Genomic DNA, 12688 nt, shown 5'->3' with positions numbered 1-12688 from the left:
GTAGAACTGACTTAATTGCATTCCTTTTTATGGCTGAGTATTATTCCATTGTATGTGTGTACCACAACTTCTTTATCTGTTCCTCTGTCAATGGACATCTCGGTTGCTTCCATGTCCTAGCTATTGTAAATAGTGCTGCAATGAGCATTGGGCTACATTTGTCTTTTAGAATTTTAGTTTCCTCTGGGTATATGCCTAGTAGTGGGATTGCTGAGTTATATGGTAGTTTCATTCCTAGTTTTTAAAGGAATCTCCATACTGTCTTCCATAGTGGCTGTTAGCAATTTACATTACTACCAACAGTGCAAGAGGGTTTCCTTTTCTCCACACCCTCTCCAGAATTTAGTTTGGAGATTTTTTTGATGATGCCCATTCTGACTGGTGTGAGGTGGTATCTCATTGTAGTTTTGATGTGCATTTCCCTAATAATGAACGATGTTGAGCATCTTTTCATGTGTTTATTAGCCATCTGTATGTCTTTCTTGGAGAAATGTCCTTTTAGGTCTTTGTCCATTTTTTGATTGGGTTGTTTTTCTGTTATTGAGTTATATGAGCTGTTTGTAAATTTTGGAAATTAATTCTTTGTCAGTTTTTTCATTTGCTATTATTTTCTCCCATTCTGAGGGTTATCTCTTCACCTTGTTTATAGTTTATTTTGTTGTGCAAAAGCTTTTAAGTTTAATCAGATCCCACTTGTTTATTTTTGCTATAAATTATTCAGTTAATATTAATATATATTCAGTTATATATATCATATATATTCTTTTTCAGATTCTTTTCTATTATAGGTTATTACAAGATATATTAATAGAATATGTTTCCCTGTGCTATACAGTTGGTCTCTTGTTTATCTGTTTTAAATATAGTAGTGTGTATCTGTTAATCCCAAACCTCTAATTTATATGTCCCTTCTGCATCTTTTTGAAATAGACGTTTTTTTGTGCAATATAAATGCTTAAGTCTTTGTTGAAATTCAATCCCTGGGTCAGGAAGATCTCCTGGAGAATGAAATGGCAACCCACTCCAGTATTCTTGCCTGGAAAATCCCATGGACGGAGAAGCCTGGTGGGCTATAGTCCATGGGGTCGCAAAGAGTTGGACACGACTGAGCGACTTGACTTAATGACTTACTTACTAGAGGGCCTGCACCTTAGGAACACTTGGTATAGTAGAGATTGCTTGGTTTAGCAATTGATGGTTTTAAGAGCCTTAAAAACTTTAAGACAGAAAATAACCTGCATGAAGTAAATAAGAAAGAGAGAGATACAGAGGGAGTTAGATAGTGACAACAAAGGATCAGGTGTTGATGGGTTACAAAGTGTGTTAATTGCTCAGTCGTGTCCAACTCTTTGAGACCATGGACTGCTGCCCGCTAGGCTCCTCTGTCCATGGGATTCTCCAGGCAAGAATACTGAAGTGGGTTGCCATTTCTTCCTCCAGGGGATCTTCCCGACCCAGGGATTGAACTTGGGTCTCTTGCATTGCAGGCAAATTCTTTACCCTGAGCCATCAGGGAAGCTGATGGGTTACAGGAAGGATCTTAAATGTCCTAGGGCCTAACAGTGCCAATATTGCTCTTCAGAATTAAGAAGTACCATTTCTCATGGGAGCCTGAAATTTTAAAGAAAAAAGGTTAAAAGAAACTCACCCTTGGGGACCTCTCTGCTGGTTCATTGGTTAAGACTCCACACTTTCAATGCAGGAGGCTTGGGTTTCATCAGACTGACATGCCACAACTAAGAGTTTGCATGACACAACTAAAGATCCTGAGTGCAGCAACCAAGATATGGTGCAGCCAAATAAATTAAGTATTTTAAAAAATAAAATGTAAAAGAAACTCACCCTTCTTTGGCATCTTAGAAGCTTTGGCACTGTCTCTAGCATCTGTTAGAATTCTCCTAATATTATGATGCAAATTACATTAAGAGCAAGATTGGGAATAAAGAAGTGGACACAGGTTTAGAGAGCTAGGCTAGGCCCTGCTGGGAAAGGCAGATCTAGGCCCCCTCATTTAGTCCCTGGGAAGTTTGGCCTCCTCATACTTAGGACCAGAGAGGGAAGAAATGGGATCTGATTCTTCTCACTTGTTCCAACTTCATGTTTGCCAGCCTCTGCCTAGACTGACTCCAACTTAGGATACCTCACTCTACATTAGTGCCTTAAGACATCACTTTTCTCTTTTGCATTGAAAAAGGCTTCCCATGAGGTAGAATAACATTTAGACTAGAAAATTTGGCATCATCTATAAATGTGTGTGCATTTGTGAATGCCAAGAATTGTTATTTTTGAGTGATTTCTCAAGGGAACACTGATAAGAAGATGTTTTGAATATTTTCCTTTCATGCCCTTCGCTAACATCATCTTTGCTCACGCATTTGCTGAGAACATGAAACAGAGACAAAAATGTTGTGCAATTTAGAGGAAAGAAATGTTCCCAGATCCTTATCCTTGAATGAGAAATATGGTGTATTTAGCTTCTGGAGTTGCCATAACAAAATACCACAGACTAGATGACTTAAACAACAGAAATTTATTTCTCACAGTCCTGGAGGCTAGAAGTCCAAGATCAACCTGCCTGTGAAGTGAGTTCCATTCTGAGACCTCTTCTCTTTGTTTTTAAGCAGGTGCCATCTCACTGTGTGCTCACATGACCTCTTCTTTGTGAAGAGGAGGGGAGTAAGAAGAAGAGAGATAGGAAGAGAAGGAAGGAGGGAGACAGAAGAGATAGAGGGAGAGAGAAATCTCATGAGCACTTTCTGATGTCTCTTCCTATAAGGACACTAAACCAGCAGATCAGGGTTCCATCCTTATGACCTCATGCATGCTTGCTAAGTTGCTTCAGTCGTGTCTGACTCTTTGTGACCCTTGGACTGTAGCCCACCATGCTCCTCTGTTCATGGGATTCTCCAGGCAAGAATACTGGAATGGGTTGCCATACCCTCCTCCAGGGATTTTCCTGACCCACCCAGGGATTGAACCCACGTCTCTTAGTTCTCCTGCATTGGCAGGCCGGTTCTTTACCACCAGTGCCACTTGGGAAGTCCCCTTATGATCTCACTTAACTGTAATTACTGCCTTAGAGGCTGCATCTTTAAATATAGCACACTGGGTATTAGCGTCAACATGTGAATTTTGAGGCAACACAACATTCACTTCCTAACATATGATGAAGATGCCTTCATTCTCTTCCATGAATAAGGAGCTGAATGTACTTGATATACTTGTTCCTAATAAGTATATTGGTAAAATCTCTTTAAATATTAAAGATAAGAATGGAATTTTACAGCATAGTAAAATTTTTTTTCAGAAGGCTCAGAGAATATTCTTTCTATGCCTAAAGGTATTTATGTTTCCTATAAAAGAGCTGATTAACAGAACTATTGTGCTGAAGCATGTTATATACCTAGACTATTTCTATATTAAGCATTTAACTGCTAACCTAGAATTAAACCCAAGAATAACAGACAGGGCTTTTCAAGAGGAAAGATGCTGTGTGTAGCAAAACTTCTCCTGTCAACGTGAAAAAAAAAAATTCAGGGAAACAGAGCTTTTAAAGAGACTTTAACCGGACTTATATCATTATTTTGGGGAAAGCTCCAAGATTTTAATTTAGGGGTTTACGTGAAGCCACTAGGAAAAGGAGCAGGCACTTATTCCAGCCAAGATGAAGTAACTGGTAATAGATATAACCTTCCATCTAACAGAACCAGAATAAATGAAACAATATACATGAAAATGGATAAAATAAATGAAACAATGGGTTTTTAAGACACTGGCTATCAGGCAATAAAGGAAAATGATCCATGAGATATGGAACATAAGGTGAGACCTGTGATTGCCCTGCCTTACTGCCTTGAGAGAGCTTCCATGCCCAGCAAACCATCAGAGAAAGAGATGAAGCCCAACAGACTCCTTGAGTTGAAAAGATCTCCTGGTTGTGATAGTGTACTACAGTTTTGCAAGATATTACTATTGGGGGAAATTTGGAAAAAGGGTACACAGACTTCTCTTTATTATTTCCTACAACTGCATGTGAATCTACAATTATCTCAAGATAATTTGTCTTAAATTTTAAGTTTTAAAAATCTTAACTTTAAAAATAAGAGAAATAAAGGTGCTTCAGATATAGAAAAAATTAATCGTAAGTAGACCTGTAGTATGAGAAATGTTAAAAGCATGTCGTTAAGGCAAAAGGCAAATGATGTCAGATGGAAATCAGGACCTACACAAAGGAATGATGAACACTGAACATGTAACTACATATATAAATATATAAGATTTTGCATATTCAAATCTCTTTAAAAGACAATTGCCTGGGCTTCCCTGGTAGGGGTGGCTCAGTGGTAAAGAATCTGCCTGCCAATGCAGGAGACATGGGTTCAATCCCTGGTCTGGGAAGATGCCAGATGCTGCAGAACAACTAAGCCCCTGCATCACAGCTATTAAGCCTGTGCTCTGGAGCCCGGGAACCACAACTGCTGAAGCCTGCGCCCTAGAGCCCATACTCTGCAACAAGGGAAGCCACCACAGTGAGAAGCCCACACACTTTAATGAAGAGTAGTCCCTGCTCACCACAACTAGAGAAAAGCCCTTGAAGCAGCAAAGCCCCAGCACAGCCAAAAATAAATACATAAATAATTTTTTTTAAAGACAACTGCCTGTTTAAGCCGGAGAAAGCAATGGCACCCCACTCCAGTACTCTTGCCTGGAAAATCCCACAGGCAGAGGAGCCTGGTAGGCTGCAGTCCATGGGGTCGAGAAGAGTCGGACACGACTGAGCGACTTCAGTTTCACTTTCATGCATTGGAGAAGGAAATGGCAACCCACTCCAGTGTTCTTGCCTGGAGAATCCCAGGGATGGGGGAGCCTGGTGGGCTGCCGTCTATGGGGTCGCACAGAGTCAGACACGACTGAAGTGACTTAGCAGCAGCAGCCTGTTTAAGCAAAAATATTAATACATGCTGAGGTTTATAACAGTTGTAAAAATATAATGCATGACAACAATAGTATAAATTTCAGGAGGGCAGAAATGGAAGTATACTGTTGTAAGGTTATGGAAGTATACTGTTGTAACGTTCTTATACTCTATATGAAGTGGTATATTGTAACTTGAATGTAGACTATGATAAGTTAAATATGTTTACTCTGAAACCTAAAGCAACCACTAAAATAATAAATAATTATAGCTGGTAAGTCCACAAAGGAGATAACATGGAATCATCATAAAACTATCAATCCAATAGATGGTAGAGAAAGAGATAAAAGGGCACAAAGAAAAAGAGACAAATAGAAAATGATTAGCAAGAGGATAGACTCCAACCTAACCGTGTCAATAATCACACTGAACATAAATGGTCTAAACAGCCAAATTAGAAGGCACAGATTGTCAGACTGGATAAAAAGGCAAGACACTGCTATATGCTTCCTACAAGAAACACACTTTATTTTTTAAAAATTTTTGTTTTTTAACACCAAAACATTTGTATTGGGGTACAGCCAATTAACAATGCTGTGGCAATTTCAGGTGAATAGTGAAGGGACTCAGACAGACATATACATGTATTCATTCTCTCCCAAACCCCACTCGCATCCAGACTGGCACATAACACTGGGCAGAGTTCTATGTATTATACAGTATGTCTTTGTTGGTTATACATTTTAAATACAGCAGTGTGTACATGACCTTCCCAAAGTCCCTAACTATCCCTTCCCCCTCGGCCACCATAAGTTCATTTTCTAAGTCTGTGAATCTCTTCTGTTTTGTAAGTAAGTTCATTTGTATCAAGAAACACACTTTAAATATAAAAACAGAAATAGGTTAAAAGTAAGAGTGGGGACAGATGCACTGTTCTAACACTAGTGAACACGAGTGGAGTGACTATATAAATATCACACAATGTAGATTCCAGAGCAAATACTATATCACAGAAAAGGTCATTTCATAATGATAAAGTAGTCAATCAAGAGAACATAACAATCCTTAACATTTATGTACCTAATAACCGTGGATCAAGACACATGAAGCAAAAACTGATTGAAATGCAAGAAGAAATAGAAATGTCAATATGTTTCTTTCAAAAGGTGATAGAACAAGTAGGCAGAAAATTAACAGGAATACAGTAGATGTGAACAACAACTGCATTGTTCTGTTCAGGCTGCCATAACAAAAAAAGACTAAGTGACTTAAACAACATAAATTTATTTTCTCACAGTTCTAGGAGTTGAAAATCCATGATCAAGGTGTTTGGCAGGTTTGATTTCTCCTGAGGCCTCTTTCTTTGGCTGCAGATGGCCATCTTCTTACTGTGTCCTCTAAATCCACTATCATAATTTGGAGATTTAAAACACCTTTCTTTCAGAAATGGACAGATCCAATAGGCAGAAACCAGTAACTAAAAGATCCTTGGAAAATCCCCCAATATTTGGGAACCAAATAATACACTTCTAAATAACCCATGGATCAAAGAGAAATCAAGAGGAACATTTTTTAAATCTTAGAATTTGTGGGATACTGCAAAAGCAGTATTTAGGAGGAAATAACCTATATTAGGAAAGAAGAAAGATCTCAAATCGATGAGCTTAGCTTCCACCTTAAGCAACTAGAAAAAGAGGAGCAAGTTAAACCCAAAGTAAGCAGAAGGAAGAAATTTGTAAAGATCAAAGGAGAAATCAATGAAACAGAAAACTGAAAAATTGGAAAAAAACAAAATGAAATCAAAAGTTGTTTTTTTGAGATCAATAAACTTGATAAACCTCTAGATAGACTGAGAAAAAAAAAGGCACCAGTTACAAAAATCAGGAATGAAAGAGGTGACATAACTACAGGTTCTACAGATATTAATAAAGATAATTAGGCAGTATTATGAACCATTTTATGGCAATAACTTTGACAACATGGATGAAATGGGTTAATTCCTTGAAAGCCATAAACTACCAAGGCTTATTCCAGAAGATAACCTGAGTAGCCTTAAAGAAATCGAAACTGTCGTTAAAAATGTTTCTATAGAAAAATGAAAATCTCCAGGCCATGACTTTACTGGTGAATCGACTAAATATTAAAGAGGAAATAACTCTTCCAAAAAATTGAAGAGGTGACAATACCTCCCAACTCATCCTATAAGGTCAGCATTATCCTCATATTAAAATCAGACAATGACATTACCAGAAAAGAAAACTACACACTAATATCCCTCAGTAATACAGACACAAAATTTGTAAACAAAATTTTGGCAAATAGAATTCCATAATATGTTAAAGTCGTATTACCTTGTGGCCAAGTGGGATTTATCCCAAGAATGGAGAATTGGTTTAACACTTGAAAAGCAATTAATGTGATTCACAATTACCACAATGACAAAGTAGAAAAGAAAACCATAATAATCTAAATAAGTGCAGAAAAATATTTAACAAAATCTGATACTTATTTTGATAAAAACTCCAAGAAAATTAGGATAACAGGAAACTTTATAGGGTATCCGGGAAAAGGAAAGGAAAGGGAAAGAAAGGAGCAGAGCTTCTGAAGGCCATAGCACTGGCTAAGCAGGGTAACTGCAGGCCACCAGGATTGCTAAAACATCTGTCAGTGCTGGGAATGAGCCTTCTGAAATGAAACTAGCCTTCGTACTGGATTCTTGGAGATATTTAATCTATTGTAATCCTGTGAGAATCCTTGAACTTGGATCATACATCAAGTTCTGCCAAGGGACAAAGATCTTTGCTTTGATATTTTATTAATATCAGCAGTGATGATAGTGATAATAGGAATAGCTAACAATTACTGCACAGCCAGTATGCACCAGGCACTTGATATAGTTTGATATAGATTAGTTCACAGAATTTTACAACAACTCTATCACGGAAGTACTTTTTAAAAATATATTAAAGATAAGGAAACCGAGACATAGAGAAAGGAAATAATTCATCCAAGGTCACACTATTGCTTACCAGGACATGGAGATACACACTCCGATTAGACAAAAGGTCAACTCCTAAGGCATTCTGGGTAACTTCAGAATTGATTTTCTCATATCACATGATATGACACAACATTTATATGGGTAGCACAAAAACTATAAGGAATTTTTATATACACGTGTGTGCTAAATGGTTTCAGTCATGTTTGACGTTTTGCGATCCTATGGGTTGTAGCCCGCCAGGCTTCTTGGTCCATAGGATTTCCCAGGAAAGAGTACTGGAATGGGTAGCCTTTCCCTTCTCCAGGGGATCTTCCCCACCCAGGGATCGAACTCAACTCTCCTGCATTGCAGGTGAATTCTTTAGTCTGAGACACCAGGGAAGCCATCCCCTTTTATATACACAAATGACTAAATATAATACATATGTCAAGAATGATATAGCAAAGACCACATGTCGGTCATTTATGCAGAAATAATGAAAATTTATTTGGAGCATATTTATCTGAAATCTAATTTACAAAGGTTTTACAAATTGAATAAAAATTAATTGAGTAACTGTGAGGTAAACCTACAGATATTAAACTCTTTTTTTTCACCCTTGATGGGCCTGTGGATCAGCGTACATATGTTTGGAATAAATATGCTAACCTTGAGAATTTTTTTACCAAATACATTTCTGATCAAAACCAAAAGCAGACATTTCAGGACCACTTCTTTTTGGGAAATTACTTTTTGTTTGTTTAATTAATTGATTAAAATAAAAAAATAATTGCTGACTATTGAATTGCAGTCCCTACGGAGGGAGCTACCATGGAGGGTCAGAGGTGTGTGTCACTGTTTATGGCATCCCAAAGATGGCTCCACTAATCAGTTTGTAGATTTATATTGATCCCTTTGCTCAACTATTAAGTGTTTTCATATTTGAGTTTTGCTTTATTTCTGAGAAATAAACATACCCACCAAAGGATTTCCTTATCAGAGTAAACTTAAATTACAAGGCTGTTATTTGGTTTATTTTTTTACCCAGCTTTATTGAGAAATAATTTATCTTTTTAAAAACTCATCTGATCCTTGCGTTTGGAAATTGGAAATATATAAAACTGCACGTTTGATTTTACAAAAACACAGAAGTATATATATATAATATAAAGAACTTAAAAAAAAATTAAGAACCCTGTCTGTTAGTTTAATAGTGTGGTTTCCATCAATTTGGTTCACAGATAGCAAATTAAAATTACCACCCATTGCATTTTGTAGGACATTGTAATAAGGAATATTAATGTTACAAGTAGCATTTCGGTTCACTTGTAAATTTTCCACACCTCTGACCCCCAAGGTTGTACATTAAAAAAATCTCTTCAAGGAATGTTCAGAAGTGGAAATTTCCATACTCTGCTGTAGATGGAACAACTACAATTGCATTGGCACTCATTTAAAAGCAACATTAAATTGCTGATTAGTAGCAAGTCTCAGTCCAGCACCACCTCCCATTGGCTGGGACCGCCCCAAACCCACCTCTTATGCCTAACTACTGGTCTGTCAGTGGCTCCTAGGTCTGGCTGGCCTCTCTCTCTTTTCACTCCTAAACGCTGGCGGTGAGGTAGGGCCTATCAATGGCCCGCGGCATCCCAAAGCCCGCCCTCCACTCCATTGCAATTAGTTGATCTCGCTGCCTGTCGGAGGCCTGGGGCTCAAAGTGACTCCCTTCAGAAGAGCCAACAGTTGAGGGCGCTGAGTCAGGGCTTTGGGACACCTAGCAAATTTTGAATTGTCGCTCAGCAAAATGTATACGCAGTCACATGTGAGGTACATGACTGAAGTCGTTTTAGTTTGGGATGGGTTTTCAGTGAGCCTACGACTCTTTGGAGAGAAAGGATAACCCTTGAGTGAGCCTCCCCCCCTCCTCCCTACACAGCACCTGTGCAGTGAGCTTACCCTGGAATTTTGCTCATCTTTTTGTAAACGTTGAGCAATGGAGTCAGAAATCTGTGTTCAAATACTGCCTAGAAATTAAAGTTTTTAAACAAAGTAAATAATATTTAGATGAAATTAAATTTAAAATACATTCTCCCCATCCATGAAATTATTCTTTCTCTTGGTAAGCATTTTGGAGCCCTTCACTGAGCTCCAACTGAAGTTGTTCCTGACCCTATGTGGTGCTGAGGTTGCCACCAGGGCTCCTGCACTGGGAAATGGGGTGCCTGGTCCAGGGATTCAATTTCATAATAGAGAATTTTTTTAAAAAATCCTCTAACCAATTAGAATTTATAAGAAATCAAATGTTTAGAATTACGTTTGAAGCCTTTTTTTTTGCTGTGAATTTTCTAAAATCAAGGTATATTTTACATACAATAAATATGCCCATTTTCAGGGAATTCCCTGGTGGTCCAGTGGTTAAGAATCCCTCTTCCAATGCAGGAGATGTGGGTTCTGTCCCTGGTCAGGGAACTAAGACGCCACATGTGAGGGTCAACGAAGCCCACAGGGCCACAACTACTGAGCCTGCAAGCCACAACTAGGGACTCTGTGTGTCTCAACTACTGAGCCTGCATGCCCCAACAAAGTTCCCATGTGCAGCAACTAAGACCTGATGAAGCCAAAAATAAAACTAAAATATAATAAATAAACATGCCCATTTCCAGTACAGATTTCAATGAGTTTTGACAAATGCATACTGAACAGCCCAATCACCTCCAAAAGCTCCTTCATGCTCATTCCAATCATTCTTCCCCAAGACAAGGAGTTCGATTTCCTTTACTACAGATTACTTTTCCTGGCTTAGAATTTCATACACACAGAATAATAACAGCATTTCCCTTTTGTCTGTGGCTTCTTTCACTCAACCTTATGTTTATGAGCTTCATAGACATATGAAGTAGTTTGTCTCTTTCATTTGGTAAATAGTATTCTATGATCCCATTGTTGTGTTTGTCAGTTCTTAAGTTGTTGGACTTCTGAGATGTTTCCAGTTTTTTGCTATCATGAAGAAAGCTAATGTGGAATTTCCCTGATGGTCCAGTGGCAAAGACTACGCTCCCAATGCAGGGGGCCCGGGTTCCATCCCTGGTTGGGGAATTAGATCCCACATGCCGCAACTCAGAGTTCAAATGCTACAACTAAAGATCTCGCCTGCCACAACGAAGATAGAAGAACTCACGTGCTGCAACTAAGGCCTGGCACAATCAAATTAATGTACAATTTTTTTTAAAAAGAAAGCCAATATGAACATTTGAGCACAAGTTTGCTTGTGTGTGTGAACATATTGCAGTAGTATCCTGTGGCTGGCTCACCACAGTCAATTTTGCCAGTCTCTTCTCAACTCTGGTTCTGTGATGTTATATTAGTACACAGCTTGAAATAAGCCAAGATGGGAGTATTTATACCATAGTTGGCAATCGCTACAAATTAGAGCTTTATTCCCCTGGAGAGCTGGTTGGTAAACATTTACCAGCACACCATCAGACATATTTGTTTTCACTGTTTTTTCCTTTTTTTAGAGTAAATATCTAGGAGTGAAATTGCTGGACTGCATGATGTATCTATGTTTGAATTTATATGAAGCTGCCAAACTGTTTTCAAAGTGGTGTAACATTTTACACTCCCAGAAGCAACGTATGAAAGTTCCAGTTGCTCCACATTCTCATCAGTGCATGGTATTGTCAGTCTTAATCTTAGCCATTGAATGAAGATCTGAATAGAAGAGGGGTGATGGGAAATGGGGGTTATATGGCAGCTCAGTAAGCCATACATTTGTTTTCTCTTCTTACAGATGGAGAAAGCCCTCAAATAAATACAAGTAGAAGCATGTTGAGATCCCCTCACATAATACCCTTTTTCTGATGTTCCCATTTCACTGCAGAGGAATGTTGATGCTACCAAGGGGAGAAGGTGGTCACTTCAAACATAACAGGCCATGTTCATGATGTCGGGGAATAATTAAAAATAAAATCTCGTGCCAACTCAATGAATTCTCTCCACAAAGGTAGAAAAGAATGAACTGGTTTTATTATCGAGTAAGCATTAAAACAGACAGTGAAGTGTATCACAAACAATTCACTAAACTGATTTAGGAGAAAGTAACCTCATCCTTTTATATAGCCAGGCAGATACAACCCATTTCATACATGTTCTTAAGACATGATAACTTGCCTTCAAGAGAACTGGACAGCACTACTTGATACACAGTTCATCTCAAATTTACCTGGTTATTGGTGTAGCCATCTGCCTTTAGGCAAAGGAAAAACAAAACACATATCTCTCTGACAAACAGCGACTTGGAGCCAGCCGGCTAGGTCAAATTCCTAGGGACCAGAAGATAGGGCGCTATCTCCGCTGACATTTACATTTCAAAGAGATGGCTCCCAGGGCCTCAAGAACGACATTCCTGAGTTGTAAAACTGGCAGGAGGCCTATTTAGCTTTTATTAAAAGGAGTTACATACATCTTGAAGGGAGGGAGAAAAAATTTACAATTGAAAGTTTTCTAAAAGAACTACACCAAGAAAAGGGAAGATGGAAAGTCTCATTTGTGACACCAGAGACAATTTGACTTTTAAAAACTTTGTGTTTACCCTACAATACCTCCACATGCTTCCCAGCGTTATGCACCATTCCAGGTCCACAATTCCCCTACACGTCTAGGATTAGTCTTTCAAAACCCTTATCAACTCCATTCCTAAAGGAAGGAAGCCTCCTCAAACAGCAGACCACCGCTCTTAGGGTAAGACCTCCAGCCCCGGCCACACTAGAGACTCGCTGTTATCAAGAGCTTAT

The sequence above is a fragment of the Ovis canadensis genome, chromosome X, assembly GCF_042477335.2.
Source record: "Ovis canadensis isolate MfBH-ARS-UI-01 breed Bighorn chromosome X, ARS-UI_OviCan_v2, whole genome shotgun sequence".
In the NCBI taxonomy this organism is placed as follows: domain Eukaryota; kingdom Metazoa; phylum Chordata; class Mammalia; order Artiodactyla; family Bovidae; genus Ovis; species Ovis canadensis.
The sequence above is the reverse complement of the archived record's forward strand: the minus strand, read 5'-3'. Positions refer to the sequence as shown.